General features: G+C 45.6%; 1 protein-coding gene across 1 annotated transcript in view; it reads right to left on the reverse strand.

Annotated features, from left to right (window-relative positions):
* LOC146810957 (cyclin-dependent kinase-like 3) overlaps positions 1 to 3,977 on the reverse strand; it is a 531,018-nt gene extending 527,041 nt beyond the window's left edge. The window contains exon 1 of the mRNA XM_085615020.1: positions 3,852 to 3,977. The gene's annotated coding sequence lies outside the window, so the exon portion shown is untranslated. The remainder of the gene's footprint in view (positions 1 to 3,851) is intronic.
* Between the last annotated feature and the right edge of the window lie 16,643 nt (positions 3,978 to 20,620).

The raw sequence follows: 20,620 nt of genomic DNA on the forward strand, positions 1-20,620 counted from the left end.
GTTTGTGTTTCTTCTGATCATCCACTCTCAACATATACTGTCTACAAGAATGGATGATATGTAGTTCCTTCACCTTATAACCTTCACCTTATGACCTTCATTGTCTTGTGTAACATTTGCTGTACATTTATTTACACACTTGTATGATTTATTGTACCTGTGTGTGTAATGTAAAGCACTCCAACATCCTACACTGGGATGAGTAACCCTATAAAAAGGATTACATTTTAAAAAGTAGGCGCCATTAAAACAATATTTGTGTAATTTCTGACATAGACAGATAAACCTTGCATTCTTAGAGTGCAAGCACATCTCTTACATAGGGAGTTGAACAAAGTTAAAAATGTGCCTCCAATAAGTTATCTTAATTACCTGTGAAATGGTAACAAGCTACATACCCTTGTTTTCTTCCATTGCATTGACATCCAGGTGTTGGGCTCCAGATGGCTTCCAGCCAGAATGATACTTGAACTACAGGAGTGGTGGTGGGCCTTTAAATCGGGCCTTTGATTTGCTCCCAGCAAATGTTAAAATAAGAAACCCCCCTCACTGCCTGCAGGTTTCCTGTACCAAACTGAATGCAGACAACGTGCCGGCACAGCTGAATTATGCCCTGGTGTCTGAATACAACACCAGGACGAATTCGGCATATTTCTCTGGGGATATAGCTGCCAGACCAGAATCCAGCAGCTTCTCTGTATTTTCCAGCACTGCCTGTAAGCACTGCATTTTCTTTAACCTTTGCCTTGCCAATATTAAGAACTGTGTACCTTTCACACATTTGCAGAGAATCAGAAATTCAACTGGAATACGGGACCATTGCTCTAAATGCTTTTCGGAGAAGCCAAGGATTGGATGACCATGAACTTTGAACACCATTGTGACCTGTTTCAATACCCATATTTAGGCCAAGCCTAGGTAGCGCATGCACTGTCTCTTCGAGACATACTGTGTTCACTCTATGGGCTTACAGCTCGCCCGTAGGCTTGCTATTTGCTGGCTCCATTGTCACTCTCCTATTCTTTATTTCTATTTGTGTATGGAATGCATTCATCAGGTCTCTTTTAGTGTTTATCCCTCCCCGAGAGCAGGGACAAAGTAAAATATCACTCCACTAGTTTACCATGATGGCATGTGTTTTGTCAAACTACTTTTTTTATTGGAACAGGAATTAATACGCTCAGTCCCGATTTCCTTTGAGGCTGCGTTATTTTTCTTTTGACGTCACGTTAGTGCCTTTTAGAAATTTATTTTTGATCTGAGCGATCTCTATTTGTTAACAATCGTCATGTATTTAAATTGTTTTTTTGGTTTTTTTAGGCACAGGGAGAACTGACGCGGAGACTAGAACCAAGGTCCCTAGTTCTAAAGTCGGCAGCTCTAAAAGTTACAGCACATCCTCTCTCCAAATATTGCTAGGTATAGGCATAAGTACGTTTGGCTGGGAGTGGGTGAGGTCCGAAATTCATCTATGAAGCGAGCTGCCAGTGGCAAAGCCTGCTTCCCTGGGTCTGTCTTCCTCGTCTCCATTTTAACGCTCTCGCCCTCCCTCCCAACTCTCTGTAGGTTTCGGTGACGATTCTCTAGTTCGTCCTTTCCTTCCACCCAGCTAGACTCTAACCCCCTTCTTTTATTTAGATTTGCCTCTTTTAAGAGACCACGGTGATATGCAGGCACCTCATCAACTCTGTATAAATAAACCAATCATCTTTGGTCTTGCCAATATTTAAGATCACGCGTCTTCCGGTGCAGACCGGGAACCATCATGGCTTGACTGGGGCATGGAAGACTGAATCGTAGTTATGTGATTACTGACTGATTGCTTTATTTCCCTCCAACACTCACTGCCTATGGGGAAATCAAGAGATCTCCTCACGAAGCCGATGCTGGCTACAGAGCAGGAAGTGCTGTCCACGAGCAAGTTGTATGTTCACTATGCAGGTTACAACTTAACACGTCTGAATCTCCAGCAGAACAAACTAAACCAGTCTGTCAGACCACAGGTAACATATGGCTGCCTTTACTTGCTCACCCCCGTTAGGAGGGGGGCACCTTGCTAGAAGCTTTTGCCTTTAGATCGAACCGTTCCGCGCTTTTATTCCTGGCTTTTCAGGCATAAAGTCTCTAGTTGTGAAACTGCGCATGCGTGCACCTCTTTATCAAGCACTTTAGTTTGGGGAGTAGAGGGAGGTATAGGAGAGGTGATCACCGAAGAATTGCTGCAGAGGCAGTGAATGTTAAAATGTACGTTCTTAAAAATCACACATACCGTGGATTTTTTTCCCTGTACTTTTTTTACTCGTAATAATACTTCTTTATTAGGCAGCAAACTCAATTAGGAATTTGAGAAATCTGGAAACAGAAACCTATTTCTAGCAGCGGTTCTCCCCCTCTTGAGAAACAAAAAATTACTGTGAGCCATAACAAATTCAAAACAAACAACCACTGTGTGCTTTTAATAAGAATTTAGCACAGAAAATCATGTTCCAGCTAAAAAGCACACCGGTGTGCTTCTGCTTTCTTGTGCCCACTGCTGGGGATCGTCAGCACAGTTGGACATGCTCAGATTTAGGCCAGCTGGTACTTCTATTCTCCCCCTAAAGCAGCAGTTCACTACCATGGAGATGGCCTTGTTGGTGTGGGAGACATTATACCAAGATGAAAGCGAATGTTATTGAGGAATGGCCTATACGTGAGGTCAGCTTCACCAATCAGCGCTATAAGGATGTGTTCTATTGGTAAAATAAAGATGTATCTACTTTGTGTGCCATGTTTAGATTTTGGTTTTATTTTTTGCTTGCTTGTCTCATAAAACCTAATGAAAAAAATCTGAATTTTAAAAATGAATGGACTTCACAAGAAATGAGTTTCTAACCAAATATAAGTTTGATTTCTTAGAAAAGATCTGGAGCCTAAATTGTTGACAGTGGAGCCCATAGACTTGGGTTTTATTCCCAACTCTATCACTTTGACTACATTGTGTATTCTTGGACAAATCCAGTAATCTTCATTAATGTGAATCCTATCTGAATAGTCTGAAGAGGCATAATAAAGAGAATACGCCTTGGACCCATGTGGCATACCTGAATGTTTATTGTGACACACAATTCCACAGCACACAATTTACCGCCACACAAATCAACACCACCCAGCATAATTACACTCCACATTATACCACTCAACGCAACATGATTCAACTCCACATAATTCCAATCTACTCAATACCACATAAATACACCTCACATAAAACCAGGCTATACCACATAGCAACAATCCACATAAATACATCCCACACTGCCTCATAATTCCAATCTGCATAATTTTACTCAACGCCGCTCAATTCAACTCCACACATTTGCATTCCACACAATTCGACAACAAACCACATAATTCAACTCAACAACACAATTACATAACACATCACAGTCATCTAATCCACACCACAGAATTCTACATCATGCCAAAAAATTCAAAGGCACACCTTAAAATTAAACACCACTACATACCACACCACAAAACACTATTCCACTCGATGACACACAATCCAACCCCACATAATTCCAGTACACTCAATACCACATAAAAGCTGTCCACATAATTCCACTACACAAATCTACTCCCCACCACACAATTCCACAACTAACAATTCCAATCCAACCCACATAATTCCACTTCACACAACATACGTCCACTCCACAACACATGGGTAAAAGACATTATCATTTACAACGCTAATAGCTCGAACTCTCATAAACACTTTGCCAATGCTTGTTAATTACTATTTGGTCTGAGACCGAGGGGCCCAGCCCACTTAAAGTCATCCTCATAGTACAGCATGACGCATCTCTTACCAGTAAAGCCAAGACCTCTCTTGAACCGCCAGTTACAGCACAGAAGTGACAAGTCCAAAATTGCCCTTGGATGTCCGTTATTTCGCCCTCGTGCTAACAGCGAGTAGGCCCAAACACGAACGACCCCGAAGTCCTTTCTGCAAATCAAGTAGGTGGAAACGTTCTTCAATTGGTAGGGCCTGCATAAGCAGTGGATTGGCTAGCGTGTCTCTTATAGGATTGGTGGATGGGGTGTTTTATCAATTGTTGATTGGCTCTTAGTTTGAGCAGACTTTAATATGAAGTTATGATTGGCTGGCGTTTATCGGTGCAGTACTGGTTGTGGCTCACGCCCATACTATACCACAAGTATGTTTGTTCGTGTGCTAAAGGATGAATTCCATTTGACCTCGGTTCTTTGAGGAGCTGCTGACTGCCTGTATCTGCCTCTTTGGTCCCTCGCACCTTTTGCGCCACTATGCACCTCAGTACCGCTGAGAGCCGCCCGGTTCGCTTCCACCGAAACGTAACACCTTCAACGCACTCCTTAACTTTCTCTCTGTTGCCGTCGGGACCTCAACGTGACATTCGCTAGTGTGCAGTGATAAACTTAAGACAATCTGCTTCTTGCTTTTCGCACATTCTACGTGATGCGCCTCTCAACACTTTGAAAAGCGGCAGTTATTTTAAGAGGTGTTCCCGGCTGTAGAAGCCAAAGAGTCTACCAACGGACCGAGAGCGAGGCAGCAGATCGTTCGGCGTGTCTAAATTTGGCTTATTTAACATTCTCCATGCAGGCCGCGTTTAAAACAGCGTAAGGTAGTAGACCCAGGCCTGATGTAACGTAGACCGTGGGCGAGCTACCGAAAGCTCGAACTTGAAGCCTGGTTCTGTTGGAAGCTCGAGTTCATAAAAAGCCGGGCGTTCTTGTCGCTTCTGCCTGCCTCCTCCACGTACCTGATCTGGCTTTAGGGCTAGAGCTGCCGACTGTTCATTTGGGTAACCGAGTTCAAGTCTCGGAGTCTGCTCCGCATTCTGTGGCTCAAAATGTTTAGACAATCGTAAGGAGTTTAGTATATTGCCTTTTCCATCAAAACCGGCTTTGGAAAAAATCTGCGAAAGGGATATCAATGAAGCGAAGACGTGTTCCAGTATTACTATAGATTACTGTTGGACATGGCCCTTTTCTACAAGGTCAACCCAGATTTTTGCCTTCCTCTGCTGAACTTACTTGTAACTCATCAGTATTTGGTACTACATGTACCCAGGGCCCGTAAATTAACTGATGCAAGTGGGCAGCAGCACTCATTGTGCCACCCGCTAAAGTAGACTTGTCACGTCTGAAAGAAGGGTCTGACACTTCTGCAAGGACACAGTAGATTATTTCCAAATATGGAGAGCAGCCCAGTTACACTTCCATCAGGGCTGCTGGCCCATAGGGGTGCTGGGGCAGCACGCCACAAAAGAAACTGCTCACTGCAGTTCGGGCAACAGGAATGTAAGCAGACTAATTGACAGCTTTCACAATTCGTCTGTTTACATTTCTGGGCCGGCCTGTGCTTCACGGGTGAGTGCGCATGTCAAGGCACAGCGCACGCAGGTGAGAGCAGGAGTCCAGAAGATGATCTGACTGCGCATGTGAGAGGAGGGTTGCTCCTCTCTCACATTCACGATCCATTAGGTATGCTGCGCATGCCTAGTGTAGTGCAGGCGTCTGAAGATAGGCTCCTGCTCGGGCGGTGACGTGTTTTTCGCACAGTCGCCCCATGCCCTATCAAATGCCAGGACACAGAGTAAACAAGGGTCAGCCGTCCGGCCCCCGTAGCATCCAGTCTCCTGATTTGGCAGTTAGTATTTCCTGTAGAGCGGCAAAAGAAAAGAGCAGGGAGATGTTAAGTTGCAGAGGAGACGTGATGTGACGTGGGACCGGAGGAGATACCTGGTAAATTTTAATCATTAAATTAACCCCCCTCCCTCCCCCTGCGTACCCTCCGAGTCATGCCAGCCGCGACTGAATGATATGATATTTTAGGGGTAAAAAAGAGCGAGGTTGTGAGGCCCACTGAGTTATCACCAATAACCCCCAGGGCACTGAAGGAAGAAAAAGGCACCAGACTGCTTGTAATTATCACAGCGTGGGTTAATCCCTAGGCCAGACGGCTGCGTGTTTATAATCTTCATTGTATTGTTCACACGAGGACCATCAGAACGAGCTATGCCTCTCTCTCTGGAAGCACAGGCATCGTTAAGTCTAGAGCTTCCTACTTTGGAACTTGGGAACCAGGCTCGAGTCCCGGCGTTGCCTCAACAGCCTGTGATTTTGAGCAAATCACTTCACCGCCCCCTGCCTGAAAGTAATAATAACAAGCATTAAAAATGCAATAGGTCTCGCCTTTTATTAAGTTAAAGCCATTTGCTTTGCTGTACAATACTATTAGCAAAGCAAATGGCTTTAACTTAATCAAAGGCGAGACCTATTGCATTTTCTTTTTTTTTTTTTTTTAAATATCTTTATTAATATTTTAATCCCCCATTAACCATGAGAGATCAGTGCAGGTACATAATATCATACAGCAAACAAATATCCACAAAATATTATGTCTGATAAGGCAGATCGCAGATCCTAAGAAAAAGAAGAAAAAAAAAAGTGTACAAATAACAAAAAGAGAAAGAGAAGGAGCGGGAAGCAAAAGAAAATAATAAAATAAAAATAAAACATTCCTATAAAGCATTTAAAAGGAAACCTGTTTCACCCTTCTTATCAACCATCATTATCTTGCTAAAAAAAATTATATTAATTCCTTCCATTTTATTAAAGGTGCCCAAATGTTTTTACCCAGTAGTTTCGCTTTTTTCCCCTTCCTTTCATAAATTGCACTTTCTATTGTATATATGGAGAGTAAACGAGCTAGCCATTGTTGAAATGTAGGGGGAAGGGGATCTAGCCAGGCAGAGGCAATGTTTATCCTTAAAACAGCCATAGCAACAAAAATAAATTGATAAGCAGTCTTATCTTGATTTGAAGAACTTAATCCTAACAAAATATTTTCATGGGTTAATATTGTTTTTACGCCAAGTATATGATCTAAGTATTCCATAATTGAATCCAACAGTGCCTGCAGCCGCGGACAGGAAGCAAACATATGCACCAAATCTGCTTCCAATCCCCCACACCGTGGGCATACAATCCCTGTAGAGCCGCCCCATTGTGCTATTTTGGCCGGGGTATAATATAAAGAGAAAACAGTTTTAAAATGTTGTGCCTGAAGCCCAGCCAAGAATAGAGCTGACTGACCCAGCTTTAAAGATTTCACAACTGTTCCGGGGGCAGCCCCAACACGCTCAGCCCACTTACCCTCATGTTTAAGTAAATCATCTTGTTTCAGATTTATCAATTCTGCATAAATTAGCTTGATCATCCCCTTAGCGCCACTTTTCATAATATCAATTATGCTATTACTAGCGAACCCCCATGCCCCACCAATTTTCTTACAGAGAAAACTACGAAGTTGTAAGTACTTAAAGAAATTACAACTTTCCAACCCAAAGTCCTTCTGTATATCTTTGAATTGTCGAAAACCTTGCTTTCCTATTATATCCCCGGCCTGACGGATACCCTTGCTAGCCCAACCAGCCATAACTTCATCCGAAAGTACCTCGGGAAGCATTGGATTTTTAAACAAAACTGTGTAAAAATTAAGCCTCCCTAATCCAATCTTTTTCTTTAGCCCCCCCCCAAATCTTAAAAGCAGCCATCAGCGTCTTAAATTTTGTACGTTTGTAATAACTGGGTTCTGTAAATTTGAAAAAACAATATTCAGCATTTTGACCCAGTAATAGTCTGTAAACATCCGGGAGATCATTTTCCCTTTCCATTTTCCTGGAGCACGGCCCAACCAATATCCTCATATATTGCAGAGCTGCTGCCCAATAATAGCTACGAAAATCCGGCACCGAGAATCCTCCTTTCTCCCGTGATAAACACATGAACCGAAGAGCCCGCCTAGTTTTCCCATGTGCCCAAATAAACCTATTAACTAAACCTTCTAAAATAACAAACCAGGATTTTTGAAATTCTAAAGGAATTGACCTAAATAGATACAATACTTTAGGTAAAAACAGCATCTTAATGAGATTACACCGACCCACAAGAGAGAGATGGAGATTATTTAATCTAACAAAATCCACCCTCGCTTTGCTGATTACTGGCTCCATATTAACGGCCACCAGTTTCCCAAGACCTGAAGTAACACGTATCCCCAAATAAACTGCTGAATCAACAACCCGAGCATCTTCAAAATTAATGAAGCGATTCTTAATAACTTGAGTCTTAGTTTTATTTAACGCGTATCCTGTAAACATACCAAACTCACTAGAAATTGACTCAACCCTTTCCAAAGCCAATTGCGGATCCGCTGTAACAATAGCCACGTCATCAGCGTATACAAGCACTTTATTTCTATCCCCTGACATACAACTGATCGGATTCCACTATTGGCCTCAAATAATCGTAACAGGGGATCAATATAGATGGCAAACAACAGTGGAGACGAGGGACAGCCCTGCCTAGTCCCCCTCTGTATCTAAAATGGAGATGTATAGTTGCCATTAATCTTCAAACGAGCTGTTGGGGCCAAATATAATACTTGAACAGATTTGATAAACACTTCTCCCAATCCAAACCAGCTCATAGCCTCCCAAAGAAAATCCCAGGAGACCCTAACAAATGCCTTTTCAGCATCTAGTAATAACACAGACATAGGGTCCCCTGAGATCTCCGTCACATCAAAAAGAGTGATCAATCGCCTTATATGTTGCGTGGTTTCCCGGCCCATAATGAACCCATGTTGACACGGATGGATAGTTTTTCCCAAGATACCATTTAATCTCATGGCCAAGATTTTTGAAAATATTTTAACATCACTGTTCATTAGGGTGATGGGGCGATAGGAGCCAGGATCCTTATCTGGTTTATCCTTTTTCAAAAATATGACGACATCTGCCCCCGCCCAGGACTCGGGGGGTAGAGTCCCCCTTTTGTGCCGATAGCATAACCTCAACCAGATCCTGTCCTAATGAATCAATAAAAATTTTATAAAATTCCAACGGAATCTGATCTGGACCGACAGCCTTACCGGACGGTAATTCTTGTAGAGCACCCCTTATTTCTTCCTCGGAGAAAACCCTCTTGAGTTCCTCCCTATCTATAGGGTCAACCTTCTGGTTGGGTAGATTATCTAAATATTCACGAATGCCACCAGGTATAGCGGGCGGTCCACCGGAGTATAATTGCTGATAGAATAACCTAAAAACTTCCCGAATACCTACTGCATCAGTAATAACCTTTCTACTGGTATCATAGATTTCAGAAATCGTCCCGGCCAAGGTTTTCTGCCTAGCTCTAGCTGCCAACGTGTGGCCTATTCTCTCATTAAATTCATGGCAATGCTGTTTTTTAGCCAGAAACATTTCTGCTGCCTTTTTAGCCAAATGTTCACCTATCTCGGCCTTTTTAATAGCCAGCTGTGAGAGTATCCTATCTATTCCTACACCGGTGCTGATGACTGTAGCTAAAATTCCCTCAAGGTGATTTAATTCCTCCCTTATCTCTCTCTCTATTAATCTTTCCATCTTTTGTCGCCGTAAGCTGAAACTTAAAGTTTCCCCTCTAACCCCTGCCTTAAAGGCATCCCAAACAACTCCAACCCGTGTGCTTCCTCGATTAAACTCCCAAAATTCTTTAACCCACCCCTTCATTTTGACAATATAGTCTGGATCATATAATAACCTCCTTTCAAAGGTCCAGCCAATATTCTTTTTTTCCAACAGACTAATATTAATTGTCAAAACTAAGGGATTGTGATCTGATAAGATGCGTGGGTGCTTCTCGATACCCAAATTAATAAGAGGTTGATTGGATACAAAAAAATAGTCCAAACTGGAAATAACTTTGTGTGGAGATGAAAAAAAGGTGCCACCTAAATCAGTAGGTTTTAAATGAGCCCAAGCATCTATCAAACCATTATTGTGAACTAGATTATATAGGGCAGTACTAGATTTCTTTTTCTTTCCTAGATAGTTATTCCCTTGACTATCCCATTGTACCCCTAAGCCATTGATGTTAAAATCTCCAAATAAAACAACTGGGACAGACCATAATGCCAATCTTCCGTCTAAATACTCTAACAATTCCGGATCGTCACCGGTTGAGCCATACAGTGAGCAAAGTGTAAATTTGAAGTTATTAACCAAACATTCAATTATTACCCAACGACCCCATTGATCAGCTGATTTACGAAGAACTCTTATATCACTTCTTCGAGTGAGGATTGCCACCCCACGAGTTCGAGCACCTTGTGTGGTATATGCAATCAATCTAAAACCAAGGTGCTCCATCAAATAAGCTCTATTACCCTCTATATGCAATAGGTCTCGCCTTTTATTAAGTTAAAGCCATTTGCTTTGCTGTACAATACTATTAGCAAAGCAAATGGCTTTAACTTAATCAAAGGCGAGACCTATTGCATTTTCAATGCTTGGTTACACAGCCGGGGCTGCACATAAGGAGAGCACAAGGCAGAGTGCGGCTGTTCGCAGTGAAGAAACAACAAAAGTTGACACAGCAGTGATGGGGACGCTTTCTTTCAGGTTTAGATTAGAGAGGGAGAAAGTTGCAAAGATGTAGCACAGGCTCTGAATTAGAAAATAGCATTAGCCAGTGAAACCCCGTGATGCACTGTGTGATCTTGGCCCAAGCCTTTTACACCTCAGTGATGTTTCTCGTCCTCCTCACTAAACCAGAGCCATTCCTCCTACATCCGTCCTTGGGAGGACTGTGGTCTGCCCCCAGAGGTTGTGCTGTGTATGTGAACACCTTACGTTCAGGAAGACTACATTTGATTGATGAGCAGCACCCGATATAGCGCTTAAAGTACCAGAAGATGGAGCTTTAATCACTGGAAGAAACACTTTACACTATTGGCAGCTGAATCCGTTATTAGCCAGTACACGATTAATCCTCTGTGATTGGATTTATAGTCCGTGGCTTTACTCTTCGCGGCTAAACACTGTTTGCTAGACCACCAGGAGAATCAATGACTGCAGGCAGGGGAGTGCTGGACACTAGGGGGCGGGCTGACAAGGTGTGCACCCCCAAACCTGCGGCAGTTCACGTTCTTTACCCTCTCCTCATCCATGCAGACCTGTTACTTCTGCTAGACTGTAGTGCTTTGAAGCCAAATACACTGCCAATATCCGTGTGGAATTTCCAGTTCATGGACATAGCGGACTCCGCCTTTCAGCCAATGCTATAGTCTTGTAAAACAACTCCGTGGTTTATAGTTCCTGTTTCCGAGATCTTTCTGTAACTCATGCCCACTTTCTTTCATTTAATGTCCTGCCTTTCTTACCCGTTCCGGTCTGAGCCACGAAGCCGCAAAGGGTCGGCAGAAGCGCTGCGCATACCAGGAAGCAGTATAACAAGGCATAATGCTCCGTCCTTTCCTTCCTTTCTTTAGGGTCCCCTCCTTTCAACTCTTGTCCCTCTAGATGCTCTGGAGCAGTTTAGGGTTAAACGCCAGCCAAACAAGCAGTGTGACGTAGCATCATGTTCCCTACTCCAATTCTCTAGACTAGAGTATTCCCTCTCTTCCATGCCCTGACATTCCCTCTTCAATTGCATTGCAGCGCTTTAAAGATGTCTTAAACGGAATAAGCACTATACAAGCAAATACATTACATAAAGTGACATCCTCCCCTCGTCACTTCTGTGTACGTCTTCCCGTCACTTGCAGCGCTCTGACCCCACCTACATGTGGCATAAGCACTATCTATGCAAACTGCTGGCATATTACATCGGGTTCTCCTGTTCCCTCTCTCCAATTCCTTCTCTCCTTCCCCTTACCTCACTGCCTCCTTTGAGTACTAAGGTGCACTATAAATTTAGGGCAACTTTAGTGCCAACGTGACATTACTCCCAGGTTCCTTTCTTTTCTCTCCGACTCCCTCCTGTGTCCACTCCTTCCCTTGCTTGCTCCCGCTCTGCGCATGTGCCAGTTGTTTACAAACGTATATTAACACAAGGAAACATATTTCCAAGTCCATGAAAAGTCACTTTGGGTGACTTCACATGGCCTTGTAAATATGGGAAAGCTCATTGCGCTGCTGGTGCATCAATGAAAGTGATGCAAAGGCGGCGCAATGGGCTTGTAAATGTACATAACTTTTGTTGAAGCAGGGCGGCCCCTGATAGGGTGTGACCCACTACTTCTCATGTGGGGGCCCTGACCACAGCACCCTCACATGGGTGAAAGGAAAGTTACAAGCCCAGCCTTCCATGAAGGATTCAGTGATGAGGAAGCACAGCGCGCGCACATAAAGAAGGCGAGAGGGCACGCACGGTCATGTAAAAAGCCTCACGCCATAGGAGCAAGAAATACCCACGATACTAATAGGGGCAAAGGCCCTCAGGATTAGGCAGCACAGTCAACAAGCACTGGCAAAGCCAATATGCCAGGTAGGCTGGTGCAAAGGTTACTTGAAAGGATTACTTTTTAAATTACTTTTTATTAGAAGCATATGTCACAAAAATAAAAAATACCAAAGCATGCGCATTAAACGTGGAGCCATATGCTTGCAATGCAGTTTTTAAATTTAAAAAACGACTCACAGATAATTTTTATTATAACAGCTACTTTCTAGCGAGCGGATGTACATATAACAGGAACCCATCTTAGTTTTAAGGTGCATAATTGGGAAGTGATTCATATTAGTGCACAGCAAAGGCACTACTAGCCTTGAATTATTGTTTCCTGAAGCTATGGTTTAAAACATACAAGGATAACTAAAAAGAATAAAGAGTGGAAAGAAAAAACATTGCCGAAGTATTGTCCATAATGGTCTGCCACTGAAGAGCACTTCTTTTAAGGCAGATGAGCACACAGGAAACATGCCCTCACTAACAGTGAAAGAGAGTCGGTGGGGAAGTGGGCTGACCAACCGCCACACTGTCCCATGCCGTAGGCTGTGGTGTGAGCTTAAACGGCAGAACTGTGAAAGGCAGTGAGGCTGTAGCCTGACGGCGAGAGTGGGAAACCCCGAAGCAGCGGAAGCGGGTTGGATTCTCGGCTGCAACGCTCAACATTGTGTGATTCTGGGCAAATCTCTTAATCTCCCGGTGCTTAAGAAAATGAATGTGTCTGTCTGTAATGCAAAATGTGCTCATGTAAAGTGCTCTGATACCTTCAGGTCAAGTTCGCTTTATATAAAAGTCTGAGAGAAAAAAATGACAGCTGAACAGGGTTTACCAAAAGTCTCTTGTTAGAAGGTGGTTCTGACACTATGGGCCGCCCGGATTTTTCGCTTTTTGAGCACCTGATTGTTGAGCTTTTGCTGTGGGGGAGCCTCATAAGGTGGGACTCACTCACAGTGAACTCAGGATGTAAGAGACTGCATGGGGATTTTACTGGTGTCCCCCTGGCTTGACCAGGCCGCTGCGCAGCAGCTGGAGTATGGGGCACCGGACTGGTTACATGCAGACACATGTGTACATGCGTGTGCACACGTGTACAGGCTGCGCAGGTGAGATTCCTAGCGTGCGCAGTCCAGGAGCAGCTACAAAGTGAATGGTGTGGCAGGACTTATGCAGAATTGGGTGGTGAGATGGAATAGGCTTTATACACTGGAAAGAAACATGCCAGGGAAAGTCAGGGTGTCTTACTGTTTTTTTACTTCATTATTCCCCTATGGGAATGTGGAGCCTATGGGCTAGACTAACTTCCATTAGGCCTACAGATTCCAGACACGTGCGTAAGTCCATTGCGGATGTGAAAATAAGTATTCTGCAGAGTCCAAAGTCATATTTGTATTGCTTTTGGGTCATCCTGAACTGTCATATTTCTCTCAGCCAGCCATGACCAGACCCAGGCTGAGGGCTGACCTCAGCTGGATGGATTGATATCCTTTCTTCCACAAGCGAGGGCCTCCTCTCCATGAAGAGATGATCGGAGGGGCTACAGGCTCATCCATCACTAGGTGCCAGGCACCAGGCTGCACCAAGGAGGGAAGGAGTTGGGTTTCAGAGGCCATGTGGCCAGACACACTGGACGATGCCATTTTGAACAAACCCAGAGGCTGGATAAGGAGGGAGCAGGGGCAGGGAAGTGATGTGTCGTTGTTTGATAGGACCAACAGAGACTTCCTGCCAGCCCCCTACAGGAAGAGAAGCTCTCTCTGGGGTGTGGTCGGCTGCAGCTGAAGGTGCTGGAGCCTGGCGCAATGGGCAGTTGGAAGGAGAGACCCCCTGACTGCCCCCAGGACCCTATCAGCACCAGAAGAAGAGCCCAGGACCGGTGTGCAGAAGCAGTGGCCTCTGCGCAGGGAAAAGAGAGGCCAAGGAGGAGAACCAGGCGAAAGGCTGGCGCAGGGAGCCAGTGAAGACAGCTCCCTGCTGAATCCACCCTCCTGGAGACCCGGAGGGCGAAGGCGAGTGCTCCCAGTGGCTGGGGGATGCCACCAGGAGCAAGAAGATGTGAAAATGGGGCAGATCGTACCCCGAGGGGCTGAGATATGGCCCCGGAAGGTAGGCGACCTTTGACCCCTAAGAAGACCGACGATGAAGCGCGTGGGGCTCCGCCGCCGGTCTCAGAGATTCCCCCGGGGTGGGTCAGGTCCCGGGGGCTGCCCCCAAGAAGAAGTAAAGCCGGGGAGCGCCGTCGCGCTCCCCGTGAAGGTGCCCGGCATGGGGGCCAGGAGCCCACCCTGGCCCCCACCGAAGATGGAGGTGGGGGTGCGCCGTCGCGCTCCCCGTGAATGTACCCCTGCGGGGTGCCAGGAGCCCAACCAGGCTCCCGCCGAAAAGTGAAGACGGGGAGCGCCGTCACGCTCCCCGTGAAGGTTTGCAGGGGGGGCCCGGGACCTCATCCCCGGGCACCGAAGCTGGAGGGAGGCGGCGGGAGTGCCGTTGCACTCCTCCGAGGTCCGCCGGCACCAGAGGGAACCTCTGTGTCTGCCCGCCGGAGCGGGCAGACCAGAATGAAGATGCCGGTTCTCGCGGCTGCACACGGAGCCGGCCGCAGTAGCCGGGGGTGGGCTCCCTGAGCTGCCATGAATCCCCTGGGGTCTGGGTGGGACCGGGCCCCCCAATGAGAACAGGACACGCGGCGAAGCCACAGTGAGATCGCGGCTCCCTCCGAAGCAGCAGGGGAACCGCTACTATAATATGCGGCAACACCCATAATGCCTTGCAGGCCTGGACCGGCCTGCAAGGAAAAAACTGCTTTTTCTTGGCTCGTGGTGGCCCCAGGAGGACGGGGTCACCACCATGTGAGTGCAAAGGTGCTGGGGGAACTGCTGGAGGAGCACAGTCTCCCCCAGCAAGAAGAAAAGTCCCACCCTAAGTTTCCTGGGGGATTTGAAAGGAAGGGCCCCTCAAGGGCTCAGTCTGCATTAAACATCTTCTGGGCTGTAACCTAAGTTCTACAGCTGAAGGTGACTTAAAAAGTGCATCCAGGAGTGAAAGGCTGAGTTGGGGATGTCTTGAGAAGGGCATCCTCTAGAGGTCAAGAGATGTAATTGCACCAGAAACGCATTTACTAATGGTTATTTCTTTTAGAGGGACTGAAGTTCACGTGTTCAATGTGAAGTATTGGTGTAAGGTGATGTCATAAGCAAAGTGGGGTTATGTGGCCAGACTTTCCTGCTAGGGTGTCTGGCTGTATTTGTAATCCTGTGATTTCATCTGTGATGCCTTTAGGGCTGCAATTGCAATACATTCTAAAGATCCACAAATGTGCTGAGTACTGTCACTCTAAAGTGTGCGTAAACATGTATTCTTGCTGCTGCGCTTAGGCGAAGACCCCAGACTGCTAGCCCTTAAGATATAGAGGTGCATACTTTATGGTCAGTAGGAGATGCTCAGTCAGGGTCATGTGTCACCAAGGCAGGTGTACCCCTTTTTAATGCTTGTTGAGGTAGTGGGGTGGGTCGCCTCTGGGAAGGTGCCAGTGCGCAGGGACCTCGCTCCAGGTTATGTTCAACTAACTGCATTGGGGGCAAGATGATGTGCATACATGGGAGTGGGGGTACTGGACTCCACCCCCCCCCCCGGGGGAGGGGTGGAGAGGTTATGCAATGTCACAAAGTAATTCCAACAGCTTATGTATATTTGTAAATTGGTGCATAGTATTGCGTAGTGTGTGTGTATTTAATAAATGTACTCTTACTTTTATAAAGCAAAGTACAGACTGGACAATCAATTATTGAGTGTTATTTCTGCGCACCTGCAAATGGTGATTACTAGCCCACACCACCTCCCTTGAGTAAGCCTCAGACTGCTCTGCAACGCTACCCTCTGAGAGTCAGGCGCTACACTTGGGTGTTTGGTTCCCAGTGAAGGACAAATGTAGTCATGTTATTTGTGCAGGCCTCACAGATACTGCCTCGTTTCCCAACATCTATTGAGGCCCACTAGTATTTTTTTTATATATATTTTTTTATAATCACATGAGGTTAACAGGCGTAAAGCGGTCATTAGGCCAGTGGTAACAATTAAAAGAAACATTCACGCAGACACTGGTCGAGGTTTTAATTCTTCTTAGGAGCACCATAAATTTTGGGCTCACCCACCGCCAAGGTTTTAATTCATTTAATTGTACCGCAGATAGTAACATAGTATATGAGAAGTTAAAATACGAAGCCCGGCTGGAGGTACATTTCAAAGAGTGCGCCTGACGAGGTCCGCGTTTTCACTGAAGCATCATGTGATCTTCTGCAAATCAAACTTCCGCCCGCCCTCTAAATGCTTAAAGGGACGCTTCGCGCCGATGACGAGCGCCCGCTGTAATCTTTGATCAATGCGTTCTTCTATGTACGTTTCCTTTACTTGTGCCAATGCTCTTATAGTCGCATGGCTCCTAATTTTCACATTTCCTTCTATCAAATTATCTTCGCTGTGCTCCTAAACATACCTAAAACAAGCGCTCGCCATTGCCTTGTCCTCCCCGTGACCCCGTGCGCTTCAATTTGTAAGCACTGTAAATAACAGCTCTACTACCCTTAGTGCAACCCTTACCCTCATACAAAGCCCGGTCTGTCGTCATTGGAAGTGGAAAGTTGTCATCACCACAGCCTTCGGATGTGCCTACGTGCCGCAGATGGCACGTTAAACAGGGCCTAGGAACCCCGCGAGTGCACACCGGGGTGTTCTGCGCGCTCTATGCTGCGATAGTAATGCAAACATATAGCGCTTCATCCCGTGCTTCTGTTTCTAAGCACTGTAAATAACAGCCCGACTTGATGTGGAAGTGAGGCGCAGGGCAAAGCGCTTCTATCAGAACCCGTTCCCCAAGCGCCTCATGCTCCTGGCCCCGGATGTGAAAGTGAGGCGCAGGGCAAAGCGCTTCTAGCAGAACTCGTTCCCCAAGCGCCTCATGCTAAAGGCCCCGGATGTGAAAGTGAGGCGCAGGGCAAAGCGCTTCTAGCAGAACCCGTTCCCTAAGCGCCTCATGCTCCACGTCCCGGATGTGAAAGTGAGGCGCAGGACAAAGCTCTTCTATGAGAACCCATTCCCAAAGCGCCTCATGCTCCAGGCCCCGGATGTGTAATGCCTTCACCCGTCTGAGTGAGCGGGGTCTTAAAGAGGTCATTAACTTCTCCAATTGAACCCTCCATCGCCAGACAACGTCAGTCGAGTGAGACTCATATTCCTTCCTCATCAAGTCTGCCGGCATCCTTAAAACCATGGACTGAATGTCTATCTCTCTCACATCTTCATTTGCCACACTTTTAAGCGCTGCATCCGTATCACGATAGTTGCACCACATGGTCACACTTCCCACACAGGAGTAAACCAACCAAAAGCAACTCTAGGGAAATGTTCACAGGAACCTGAGACTTTTTTTTTTTCTTTCTTTCTTCCCTCGCCCTTCTCACATCTGGTGTGCTTGCACCCTAAGCCCCAGGCAGCTTGACTGTTGACGAACCAGCGGCACCACTAGGCCCTCAAAAACCGGTCTCTAATACCTCCTCTGCCCGGTGCCACTGCACCTGGTGCACTATATATAGCCACCCCTCTGCCACAAAGCCACATTTCTGAGGCACAGAGCGCAATATAAATTATTGTAGCAGTGTGTTGTATCCATGCATTAATGCGATCAGCATATTTTAATCTGGCGTATTTTAATCCGCGGTCCTCAGCAAAAGCTGTAAAGACATTACTACCTGTTCGAAATCTCGCCCGCCCGTCGTAGAGCGCCTAGAGACGACTTCGAAGTCAGTGCGATATAAAGAGGTGCCCGTAAATAGAACTTCCTGAGAGAGCCCCATGATTGATTGTAAGGGAGGGGGAGGGACAGCAGAGATAAGCCCCAGGCAGCTTGACTGTTTTTGACGAACCAGCGGCACCACTAGGCCCTCAAAAACCGGTCTCTAATACCTCCAGCCCCTTTGCCCGATGCCACTGCGGAGCTTTTCCTTATGGGGTCATGTGTTCAAACACATGGCCCCATAAAGATAAGAAAGCTTTCACGATGCATGTAAATCAGACGAGCCCGTCCAAGTGGGCCGTCTGAAAAAGCCGAACAAAAACGTCACGAAAAGCTCTTTTCCAATGGCTGGCCACCGTTTAGCATAAACGGTGACGCCAGCCAATGGAATAGAGGTACGGGGTTTAAAGCCCTTTACAGAAAATACCTACAAACGTTGAATCTCGCCAGCGAGACTGCGCATGTGCGCAGCCCATGCTAGCCGAGACCTAAAAATGAATCTGTCCTTGTTTAATGTGACTGGAGCTCATGTAAAATGCTCCAGTGCTCACATGTCGAGTTTGCGCTATATGAAACTGTAAGCAAAAATAGGCAGATGCCTCTGTAAACATGTGCCTGTTGTATAGATTTCAGCAACAGGTGCTTCTCTTATTTGCAGCAACATTCAATGCAACCTATATATACACAAAATAGATTGCCATGCTTTCGTAAAAAAAAAAAAAAAGAAACATATATTATTTTTTTCAACATGTTTTGTTGTATGACGCATCACCTGCAGTGTTGAAACTCGCATGAGCGTCCTTTGCAGGGTCTGACCCACATTTTACTCTATTACGTTGCCCCAATATGATCAGTTTGCCTTTGCGAGCTTCCAAGACATTCCTGCAGTCGCAGTGCGTTTCGATTAAAAGAAGTTCAAGTTGGGCAACTCGGCATTTCTTTCAAGTGACCCTGCTTTGAGGGGGGCTAGTCTAAAAAAAAAATGACCGGTTGTCCTGGTGTGACCCTATACACTCAGGCCAAACACTTCAGTGGAAAGATTCATTTAAACGAGCTTTCAGCACCCTCATGCCAGGCCAAGTTGTCACGTGGTGCTCATTTCAGTCGTAAAACGTCCCGCCACCTGCCTTAATCTTTAAAAATCTTTAAAAACATCTACCACGATTCGGCACATTTCTTTCGGCTGCACATTCATATTGGAGCAGTGTTTTTAAGTCTGCTGCACCCGATCGCAAAATACATGTAAGTCCCATGGGTAACGTCCTGTTATCATTTCATAACACATTTTAAACAAATAAAAGTTAATTTCATGGCTTGTGCCCCAAACTATTCATCGATCCTGTGCATGCCAAAGGGATCGTCAAGCTGGAGGACCGGAGTGTGCTGGGTCCTTGATCTACCATTCAGAACTTGACAGGCTGAGCGGCATGCGTGACAGGTCGCTAGCAATATGCTGCTGGATACCAATAAGATGGTTAACAAATTGGTGTAATAAACGTCACCAATTGTAGTTTTATTACCAAGTTCCAAAATATGGTTAATCCGTTTTTTGCGTGGTCTTGCAACTCCCTCCAGTCAGTGACTCTCAAGTGAGTGCCCTTGGCCACCTATGAAACTGCACTGGGTGCAAGCACAGGTACTGCGCACGTGCAGTTTCCAGTCTGTACCCACACCAGGGGGGCACATCACCTCTCGTGGTGCATGGCATGCAGGTGCTAAAGCCAAACAAAGTGCCTGTCAGTGGGTTGGCCTCTCTGCAGAGCACACAGAACAATATTTGTGTATTCCATTTGCAACTGAAATTCTGTGGAAATGTGTGTGAAGGGGGTACACTGATGTCAAAATATTTGCAAGGCAAAAGTAAGAGAAATGAAAGTGCTTATATTTGAGGGAGTGCAGTGCATGTTGGGGGCGGTGAAGTGACAAAGATGTGAGGCAGGGCATTGGGGGAAGAGTGAAAAGAGGATGCTTAAGAGGAAAGACAGGGAGTTGAAGATGTGCAGATGGACAAGATATGCAGAGAAAAAGAGGATACATATCTAACATAAAGCACACATAATTGAAGGCCAAAACACCTTCCACAGGCCTCAATGCTATTTAATTCACAGACTCACTATTTCGGAATGTAAACATTTTCAGTGTTAATTATTTATAAGAAATCATTGTTGTTACTCATTTATCTTAAACAGCTAACACCCAGTGACAAAGCCAATCATACTGAAAGGCTTTAGGCGTATGTCAGTTGCTGTGCCATTTATCTGAATAAAATTACATCTCAGAGAGAAACCAAAATACCGGTCTGATGGCACACTATGGGAATCACAGAAATGTATTTGGCATGTTCCTTTATAGGGAGCACCCACTTTCTTTTGTCATCTCACTTAAAGACCTGTCTGCACATATTTCTATATGACTGGTTACTGCCAGCAGCTGTGGGTGCTTCCCGAAGTCTGGTTAGAGCATAGTTTTGTTATGTTATGTTATGTTATGCTGCCCCAGCAAAGGGGCGTCCCGGCGCTGTAATGGACA

This window comes from Triturus cristatus, chromosome 7, assembly GCF_964204655.1.
Source record: "Triturus cristatus chromosome 7, aTriCri1.1, whole genome shotgun sequence".
In the NCBI taxonomy this organism is placed as follows: Eukaryota; Metazoa; Chordata; class Amphibia; order Caudata; family Salamandridae; genus Triturus; species Triturus cristatus.